The sequence below is a fragment of the Elgaria multicarinata genome, chromosome 7 (genome assembly GCF_023053635.1).
Source record: "Elgaria multicarinata webbii isolate HBS135686 ecotype San Diego chromosome 7, rElgMul1.1.pri, whole genome shotgun sequence".
In the NCBI taxonomy this organism is placed as follows: domain Eukaryota; kingdom Metazoa; phylum Chordata; class Lepidosauria; order Squamata; family Anguidae; genus Elgaria; species Elgaria multicarinata.
The window spans coordinates 91655931-91665975 of NC_086177.1; the positions used below are offsets into that span (position 1 = coordinate 91655931).

Consider the following 10045-nt stretch of genomic DNA (forward strand, 5'->3'; position numbering starts at 1 on the left):
TTTGGGATAGGAAGCTGACATGCTGCAAAAGAAGGTGCCGGCCTTCAGCCCATCTTTATTTCCAATAATGTTTCTTGGCTCCATGTGGGATACTTACCCATCAGTCTGTGCACAAAACTGTGGGTTCAAAAGAGTGGCTTTGTGTTTTGGAGATGAAACCCCACTTCCACATTGTACTTTTCTTTTGGCTTCACCAGTTTCTCTTTTAGGAAATGGGCATTTTGTGACTGACCATGCCCACCATGGCAGCCATTTTGTGTATAGCCAAACTGCTCCCATTGCAGCCATTTTGTGAGAGTGCCCACTGACCCTCAAGGCTTGGAGACCTCCTCTGAGTGTTCCATTCACTGATGGGCAAAACCTGCCCACCTCAATTTGGAACGAACTGAGTCTTTTTTTAAAAAAATATTTTTTTATTGATTTTCTATAACTACATAATAACCATACTTCTAAACAATACAAACAAAACTATATATATAATAACCTCGTAATACATAATACATAATAATACATACTTAAACAAATTAATAAACATACATTCTTTTCACTTAATTCTACTTTGATCTAATCCTTGATTAATATTAAAGTGCACCCCCAACCCATGGACTGAGTCTTTCTGAGCTTTTAGGGGACTTTTCCTATTCTCTGAAGCTTCTATCCTGGGATAGGATAACTTCTCCTGTTCTTCTCTGGTTGTCTTGCCCTTACACGGTATTATTTCCATTCCTTACCTGTCTTACAACTCTGGATGCATGTATGTTTCTTGCCTAGAATAATTCACCCTAAACCAATCCTCTAAAAATAGAATTATAAATAAAATTTAGTTCAACCGATAAATTCCAAACCTGGCTACATCTAACTAATGGAATTGACCACTCTCCCCAACAAAGTTCAAAAAGCTCCCCCCACGCACCCTGGTACAGATATGAGTACCACCCCATAAGTCAAGACAAATGGGATTTTTATTAGTCCCAGGGAAGCATATTTGTGGTGCAAAAATTCTGGGATCTGGACTAGTTGAAACCATTTTAATACACAAAATATGTTCTGTAGGTGGAAAATCAGCACCGTACTTCCTTGGCTTTTCAGAAGTGGTCTTTCTTCTGATGTATTTAGTCTGCTGGTGTTTATTGGGCTACCACTCCTCCTGAAGCGTAGTAAACAGAAAAATTCCTTGTATGACAGAGAAGCCAATTAAATGTCATTACTTTCTGGTCTAGCATTCTGCATCATAAACTCATCTGACACATTTTGAAACATGCTAAAATAATAAAACAACAAACCACTACGCTTTCATCCTGATGTGTAAACTTCCAGTGAGTGCCGGTTCCAAGGTTTTGAGGATCCTTGGGCAAGACACCCTCAGTGGGCCCTACCTACTCATGACCTTTGTCACTATCATCTATTGCTCCTCCAGGGAGAGAACCAGTGAGCAAGGAGGCAGTGGCATCTGTTGCTCCTTTATCTCTCCAACACCACCAGCTGTTGGTTTCTCTTTCCTTTCTGGAAGCCTTCTCTATTCTCTTTGTGTTCATGATGTGCTGAATCCTTTCCCCCTATTTTCAGGAACCTTTTCTCTCCCTGCTAAAGAGATGTTGTTTTTTCTGTTTCTTTCACAGGGAGGGAGACAATTTTGGAGAATTGTCTCCTTGGGGAAGAGGACAGCATTTTCTACATATCTTTTTTAAAATATAGCTGGTTATTGAGAAGTCTTCTTTCTGTTTTTTATCTACTTCTCTTTTTTCTCTCTAAAAAACACACACCACCACTGGCACTTGAAGGAATCCGGCAGTTCTTCCTGTATGCCTATTGGAGGCCATGTGACCTTGCCCTCTCCAATGGGCATTCAGGAAGAACTCCTGGGCTCCTGCAAGTACTGGGGGGTGTTTCATTTAAACAACAACAACAACAACAGAAAAGGACCTTCTCAACAATTGCCTACACTTAAAAAGATATGAAGAAATCCTGTCCCTCTCCCCAAGGAGGAAAATTCTCTGAAATTCTCACCTCTCCCAGATTCTTTTGCCAGAGTTTTCATTTCCATCCACTCACCCACCCTGAAATGCCGAAAATGGAATAATCGAAAGTTTCAGCACAACATTTCTTTGTGTAGGCTTTAGAGCCAGGTAGTCTAGTGTGTGTAATGGCCCTTGCAGTCCCCCTCCCCACAGGACTTGTTCTCTAAGTAATGCACTTCTGTCTCCAAAGATTCAACAACAGCATTCTTGATTGATATATACATGAGAGGATGACCCAGACACCGACTGCCTGGCTCTAGAGCCTACACAAAGAGAATAAAGAATGGGGCCCACCCAGGCCTTTCCAGAAAGGAAAGAGAAACTAATATACTGCAAACATCGTACAGTAGACATAACACAACAAGTGAGAGACAGGTGAACAAGTTTCAGTGGTGAAGAGGAGGAGCGAGGCCATAGAAATCTTGTCAGTGGGGCCCTTCCGGGCCCTCGGCAACAATCCAATCATGCCTACGCTTGACACCAGCTCTGCCTCTGGTCAAGGTCAGTGGGACTCCACTAATGGCCAGTTCAAAGGTTCCATTGAACATTTTCACGACTCCCTGTGACTGCTTGGCTGTTACCACATTTTAAGCTATTTGTGCACAGTGACATACCATGGAGCTGAACCTGTCTGCACAGTGTCATGCCAAACTTTTCATTCTTGACATGTATTTATAGTGGGTTCGATCCAGAAGTGTCTTTGTGTTCCTTGAAGGGGTAGTTCTGTTCACAAAGGGACTTGGATCAAGCGGAGCTTTCACGAATGGAAGTGGGAGAGAGGCATTTTCTGCCTGTACCCTCTTCCCTTCTCAGCAACTTCATGTATAGCTCCCCAAACTCTCTGGAGCAGATTTTCAAGGACTGCACAGGGGCTGAAGTATTGCTGAGACCACCCATTTCCATGAAGAGAACTTTGCTCATGGAATGTTAGCTCCAACCCAGTTTTATTTTACGTATCAGTCTCTTTATCCTCAAAGCTCAAGGTGCCTTATGGAGATAAGTGTGCCACACTATTAAACAATTAAGAGCAAAAAACACAACAAGAGCAGTAAAAGCAACTAAAACAGCTTTATTTAAACCAAAATCAATTTTTGAAATTGATCATTTTAAAGTAGAAATGCTTTTAAAAATCAGAAAAGCCTATCTGAAATAGACATTTGTGGTGAAGAATCATAGAAGCTGTGTAATGATCTGCAGCACACAAATGGCTCTTCACATTTATTCTGTGTTTAGTTTATTTTGTTCTACATTTATATGTAGGGACTTTTCCATGGCAGGAAAAGTTGAATAAATGAGAATAATTTAAAGGACTCTTAAATCCTTGCCCAATTGCAAGGGAATTTAGAAAGATTCCTTGCTCAATATTAAACTTAACAAGGTAAGAGGTAATTAAATTACCCTTGCTCAATTATAAGGCTACTTAAGGTGCAATCCTAGGTATGTTTAGACAGAGAAAGGTCCTACAACCCCCATCATTTCCCAGGCAGTTGATAGGATTGCACTCTTAATAATTCAAAAGATACCCAGAATGCCCTTGCTCCTTAGCTATCTTAGAGTTACAGTGGAAAGACAACCTCACACTAACACACCAGATGACACAATAGTCAACCGTTGACTATTTAAGCAATGGTTGACTATTTAAACAACCGTTGACTATTGTGTTGTCCAAACTCGGTCAGTATATACCCTTAATACGAAGATAAAATAGGGAATAGTACACAGTTAGAAAGATTTGCTGGCAAAGGACTACTACCCTCAAGAATCCATAATCCATGGTTGTAGAAACCCCCTGTCTCCCTGATTTCAGAAAGTAGACCCCAAAGCGAGGTTCTGTTTTATACCTTCTTTCTTTGCCAAATATTCCAATATCCACATCTAGCACTATATATGGAAAGTTAAATATTTTAAACTAGCTGATTGGTTCCTCTGAGGTGAGCTGGCTCTATTTAGGACCTGTCCTCAGTTCTTAGTGCCACATCTTTTCTGAGTGATGTATTGTTTTCATTTGAAAGAAACCTCTCAGATTTCTTAATCTGTACCCTGCAGTTTTTCTGGTACTGTCTGTGCCCTTCCTAATAGTGCAAAAACCACAGCAAATTCCTGTTCTTCTTGTACTGTTCTTAATGTGACTTTGTTCACTAGCTATTCTAGGCCACAAAACAATTTTTGACTTTGTAACAATGTGTAAGAACTGCTGGATTCAGTTGGGGAGGAACCATGAACTGGCTGAGAGCAACACCCACTGCTTCCAGCCTGAGGAGAGATAGGCCACAGCCTGAGAGAGCTCTGTGGAAAGGGCTTTGTTTAAATAGACTAAGGTTTGTTTGGAAGGCAGAGTCGGTGGGTTGCAGTCCACCAACTTTGAACCAGACTTAACAGCTTTTCTACCTCTAGACCCCAAAACAGCCTTTGGTGCAAGCAAATGTTAAATTTAGCTAAGCCGCTATGGTGGGCCTTTATGGCCTTTACCTTGATAAGCAACTATGCATCTATTGCCCCCTTCACCACCTTTATTCCATGAGATCAAGGTGGCCTATGTAAGGTTTCCCAGTTAGCCTCCCATCCATGCTCTAACCCAATCCAGGCCTGTTAGCTTTAGAACAGTTGCTACGTTATTCACATTTAAAGCACATCCTGGAATAATCCATGTGCAGCAATTTAAAGAAGCATCCATAAAGTGGATGCAATGTGTACATTGGCCATAACTCCACCTTTTGTTTATTTCTAGACTAATCCTGCTTGGAAATAAATATTACTGATTCCAGTCAAAAGTGCTTTGAAGTAAATATGCTTTGGATCACTTTAATCAGATTAAAATGTTCGTTTATCTAGTCTCAAAAGGTGCAACACATAATAGTCTTGATCCAATCAAAGTTAGCTATGTTGAAGTCCCATTAAAAATTATAAGCTTGCCCCATTGGTTTTAATGGGACTGAAGTGAGACTAACTGTAGCTGATTGTGGTGAACACTGGGTTAGAGCAGTTGTTAGAGCAGTATGACTATGGAACCAGTTACCTAGGGAGATCATGGACTCTCCCACACTAGAGGCCTTCAAGAGGCAGCTTGACAGCCATCTGTCAGGTATGCTTTAAGGTAGATTCCTGCAATGAGCAGGGGGTTGGACTCTGTGGCCTTGTAGGCCACTTACAACTCTACTATTCTATGATTCTACAAGGAAGAAGGTCTTTCATGGTTTTTGTAGTATATTCCTACTTTGTTGAGTTTGGAATGGCAAGTTCCAAAACTGAAGGACATCTTGCCACCCGAGGTGAAGCATGAAATCCTGTCTCCCACACACTCACCCAAGTCAAGGTGCATACTACCCAAAGGGAGCTAAGTTATTGTAACACATGAGACCAAATCATAATAAAATAAAATACATCTCACAAGCCCCTCCGCCCATCTCTAACAGTGAAAATGCCATGAGTTGAATCCAGATTTAGTCGTATTTACAGTAGACTCACTAAAATCAACAGTTAGGCATGACTATCATGCTCCATTTATTTCAGTGGTTCTACTCTGAATAATTCTGGATACAACCTTCTACTAACAAATTAAATAACGTTCAGGGTACCCAAAATGTGATGCCTAAGGTAGCAACCGCATTCTTCAATAAAGGATGATCTATATTTGATGTCCATCAGAATGTAAAAAGAATATAAAGCTGCTGGCAGATTGGGGAGTTAGTACTAGGTGTAGTAGTGGGCTAAACATCGAGGAAGGTTTAAAGTAAATACTATAGTGGAAGTGCAAATCCTACAGTAGTAGGGAATGTCTAGTGAGACCTTCAGCCCTTCACTGGTAGCAAAGTCTTTGGTCCGCTTCTGCCTAACATACATGTCTGAAGGCTTTTAATGGTGGGACATTTAGTCTGGCACATTGGCTTTCTATGTTCAAGCCAACCATTGAAGAACATCTGGTTTGGTTTATCATTAATTCTGGGAATGTGCATTTATAATACATTTTTGGGAACCATGGCTATTATTCCTGGAGAGCCTCTTAATGAACAATTTAATGCTTGTTCTATTGGGAGACAAATCTCTACTTAGAGATTGTTTTGCAGGCTTAATTATATTAGTTGCTATTGCCTTTTTATTGCCAGAAAGTGTGTCTTCATAAAAAGGGCTGCCGAAAAAGCTGCCAATCCTTGTTGTAGAGAAATCAGACTTCCTAACATTTTGGAGTCGAGAGTTTTGAAGGCTCCAGCTTAGAAACTTGGCTGCTCTTACTGCAATGCCAAGAGAAACACACTTGTCTCCCTCCCAGCTACCCCATTCCAGATAGCAGCTGAGCACAGAAATCATTACAACTGGAGAAATCATTCTTGCTACTAGAAGGAAAGTGAGGTGTTGACACCCTAACTGGTTTTGGGAATGCTTAGTGAACCCAATTCTGTTTGGTTAATGAACTGAAATATAACTTCCCTGGTCCAAGAAGGCAAGGTAAACGTTCCATCAGTGACTAATATTCCTTAGCACAGAGCCAGTTGCAGAGCATGAGGTCATGGCACCCAGACATCAAACTCCATTGGAGCTGCAAAAGCAAGGAAGAGGGGGCACCCAGTCATGTTTGGCAGACCGTGGTCAGACAGTTTTGGTGGTTAGCTGTGGACCCTGCAGAGGCAGGGGATTTGGCAGGTGGCTATTGGCCACAAAGGTGGGCTCCTGATGCCAGTTCTGGAAGGAAGCCATACATTGGACTAGATTCCAACGGTGTAATTCCTCTGATGGATCTGCTTCTGTAAGTGGAATCCAGAGGGGGGGGGGCGATTTCCCCTCCCCGCTGCATTCCTCCATGCATCCTCAAAAATCTGTTCCTGAGGTCCAAGAAATTCGGTACAGATTTTCCGATGCCGCAAAGGGCAGAAGGGAGCAGGAGAGAGGGAGGAAGTCCCATTGGACTAGTGGGTGTCTACTAGCATGATGTTGGATTTAACCCATATGTGCAGGTGTGTGTTTTAACATGAGAATGCTGCACATGGAACTAGACAGGGGCATTGAGCTTGTGAAATAATGTCTGGTTTTGAAATTGGCTGAGTTCCACTTGATTCCCCCCTCCCCCTATAGACAGGGGAGGGAGGTGGTTTTGATTCATCAACTTGGCAGTCTATTAGCATTCAAGAAAGCTATCAAGAGTGATCTCTTCCGCTACGCCTATCCAGTGGAATTTTAGGAAGTTTTAGAATGTTTTTAGGATGTTTTAACAATGTATATTGTGTTCTTTATTCACTTTCATGTATTTTATATTTACTGTTGTTCCCCACCTCGATCAAGTGGAGACGCAGGTAAGAAATTATTATTATTATTATTATTATTATTATTATTATTATTATTATTATTATTATTATTCCAGTGGGGCTGTGAATCCATTCCAGGTTCAGCCAGAACCAGCCAGAACTCTAAAGGAGCTCTCCAAGGGGCTGAGCCCTACTCCCAAACTAGGTTCAGCACCTTGGATTGTTCCTTTAGAGTTCTGACTGGTTCTTACTGTAATCCGGAATGGATTCACAGCCCCACCGAAATCAGAGCCACCAGCCTCCACTGCATATAGACTGACATTGCCTTCAGTGGCTCAGCCACTACTTCACTCTAAAATGATGAAAGTCCAGCTGTATTCGAGGAACGGCGTGCGCAGTAGGGAATCCAGATGTGCATTGTGTTCCCATCAGCATTTTGAACAGAAGCAAAGAGGGGTCAAACCTCTTCCAGCCTGAGAGTTGAATCCAATTTCAGAGAAGCTCTCAGCAGCCGAAATCCAGTGGTTGGTAAAGACCAAAGGCAAAACATGGTGGGCCCGGAGGCAAAGAGGGCAGGCCAAAATGCCCCACATGCCAGCTATTTCAATGTGAAACTCGTAGTGCCAATAATTAAGCCTTAGGAGACACTTTTGTGAACCGCCAGAGAGCTTCGGCTATTGGGCGGTATAAAAATGTAATAAAAAATATAAACATTTCAACCTTTTATAATGTGATGGGGAAAAAACGGGAAGCCACCAGATTATTGGCATCCAGGAGAAGGGGGCATGGCTTTCTTGGAACTCCAGAGGGCCAGTCGGGGACCCCAGAGTGCTGAATTTGGCCCACACCCCTGAGGTTCAATACCCTGGGTGTTCAAATTTCCTGGCTTCTTCAACTTTTTTTAAAAAAAACTTTTTTATTGGGAATATTGGCAAAACATTCAACTTAATGGAACTTTGGTCTGGTTCACCAAGGAGGTAAATTATTCTTTGGGCATGTATTGTGGAAAACCCTCATTTTCCTTCAGGCAATCCCAGAATACCTTCCAAAGAACAAACTATTCCATCCCGAATTCATTGTACCCGCCAATTGTGCAGTCCTTCATTAAAGTTGGCTTCCACTGCTTTAGTTACAGCTCAAGATATTCCAAAAACTCAGCAAAGCTGAACCAAGAGAATTTTTTGTTTGTTTATTTGTTTACTTGGGGATTTTTAATCGGTTGTTTTAAAAAATGCATTGTAGTCATAATCCAAAAAAGATGAAGGGTGTCATAACAATATTTTGAATAAATAAATGAATTGTTTGCACTCTACATAGGCCAAATATTTGACCAAAATTTCAGTAGGTTCAGAAATTTGTATTTGGCTGCACCTGCCAAAATGCTCTCCCTTATAGAACATACAAATCCTATCTTCCCTTGAAGGACTTTTATTCCAACTTTTCTTGAAACTTTTTCTATAAAAAGGAAAAGGAAAAAGGGTTGTATGCTTTGTTCTGGTGGTGTTGCTTGGAATAGCAGAAACTCTGTCTCTCAAGTTCTGGAGTACATGCTGAATAATAATAATAATAATAATAATAATAATAATAATAATAATAATAATAATTCTTCAACATGCTCTACATGGGGCTGCCCTTGAAGAGTGTTCAGAAATTTCAGCTGGTGTAAAAGGCTCCCGCCAGAGGAATGGCTGGTTTCTTCTTCACGAAATAGGGCATTGATATGTGGTGCTCAAGTAGTAGAGGACCTCAACCACTATTTATTTTATTGTTCTTTGTATTCTTAACGCAGGACAAAATTTATTTTGAATCTGTTATGGGATATATCTGATCGTGATGATCAAGTTAAAATATATATTTGCTCTCTGAGTTGCAAGAGTCGCAGCGGCTGCCCAAAAGTTGAGAAGAAGATTCATAGAGGTCAATATGGTGAACTGTAATGATGAAATTTAACATGAAGTTTTAACATAGCAGTAGTAAGCACCCAGTATTCCCAGGCGGTCTCCCATCCAGGTACTAACCAGGCCTGACCCTGCTTAGTTTCCGAGATCAGACGAGATCGGGTGTGTTCAAGGTAGTATGGCTGTAGTAACTTTCATACATTTATGGACCTTTTAATGTTAATTCTTAGTGTCTTTTATTTTAATTCTTTGAATTAAAATGAACTTTTACATATTTGCAGGCACCTTCTAATGAAAACCTTTTTAGTATCTTTTTGTATTGTTCTTTGCATTGTAGAGTTTTTGTGTGCTTACCTGTATGCATCTGTAAAGTTGATACGACCATAGTGGTTGAAACAACAAATAAACAAACTATCAAACTAGTAGATGTAGATAAAGAAACAAAACGGCCATGTTTGATCTCTTATTGGGTTTCCCTTTCCACACAATCTGATGACAAGATCTGTTCATGCTTAAGAACGTTGGGAGGCTTGATCGCGGTCCTCATTGCCAAAAATGGGTAAGTCTTCAAAGCCTGGATATTCTGTCTGGACATTCCTTTGTTCCAGGAACCAACTCTTCTTTCCTCTTCCCTGAATCGGGACTCAAAAGATTTATTATAACAGTCCTATTGCTTAAAGTTTGCTGGGTTTTGTTTGTTTTTTTGCTTTGGTAAAAGAGGCTTTATATTTTCTATATGGAAAATGACCTAAGCCTTCCAAGTTGAATTTATTATCAGATGCTCTTCTCTGTCCTTCCTATTCAATGAAGAGAACAGATTCACTTTGAAGCAGGATTGCAAGATCATTATATGTTTTAGCATTCTGGGATGAAAGGTGGGCGCTTAAGCTTT

General features: G+C 40.8%; 1 pseudogene; it reads right to left on the reverse strand.

Annotated features, from left to right (window-relative positions):
- Positions 1–9225: 9225 nt before the first annotated feature.
- Positions 9226–9343, reverse strand: LOC134402047 (5S ribosomal RNA; annotated as a pseudogene).
- Between the last annotated feature and the right edge of the window lie 702 nt (positions 9344–10045).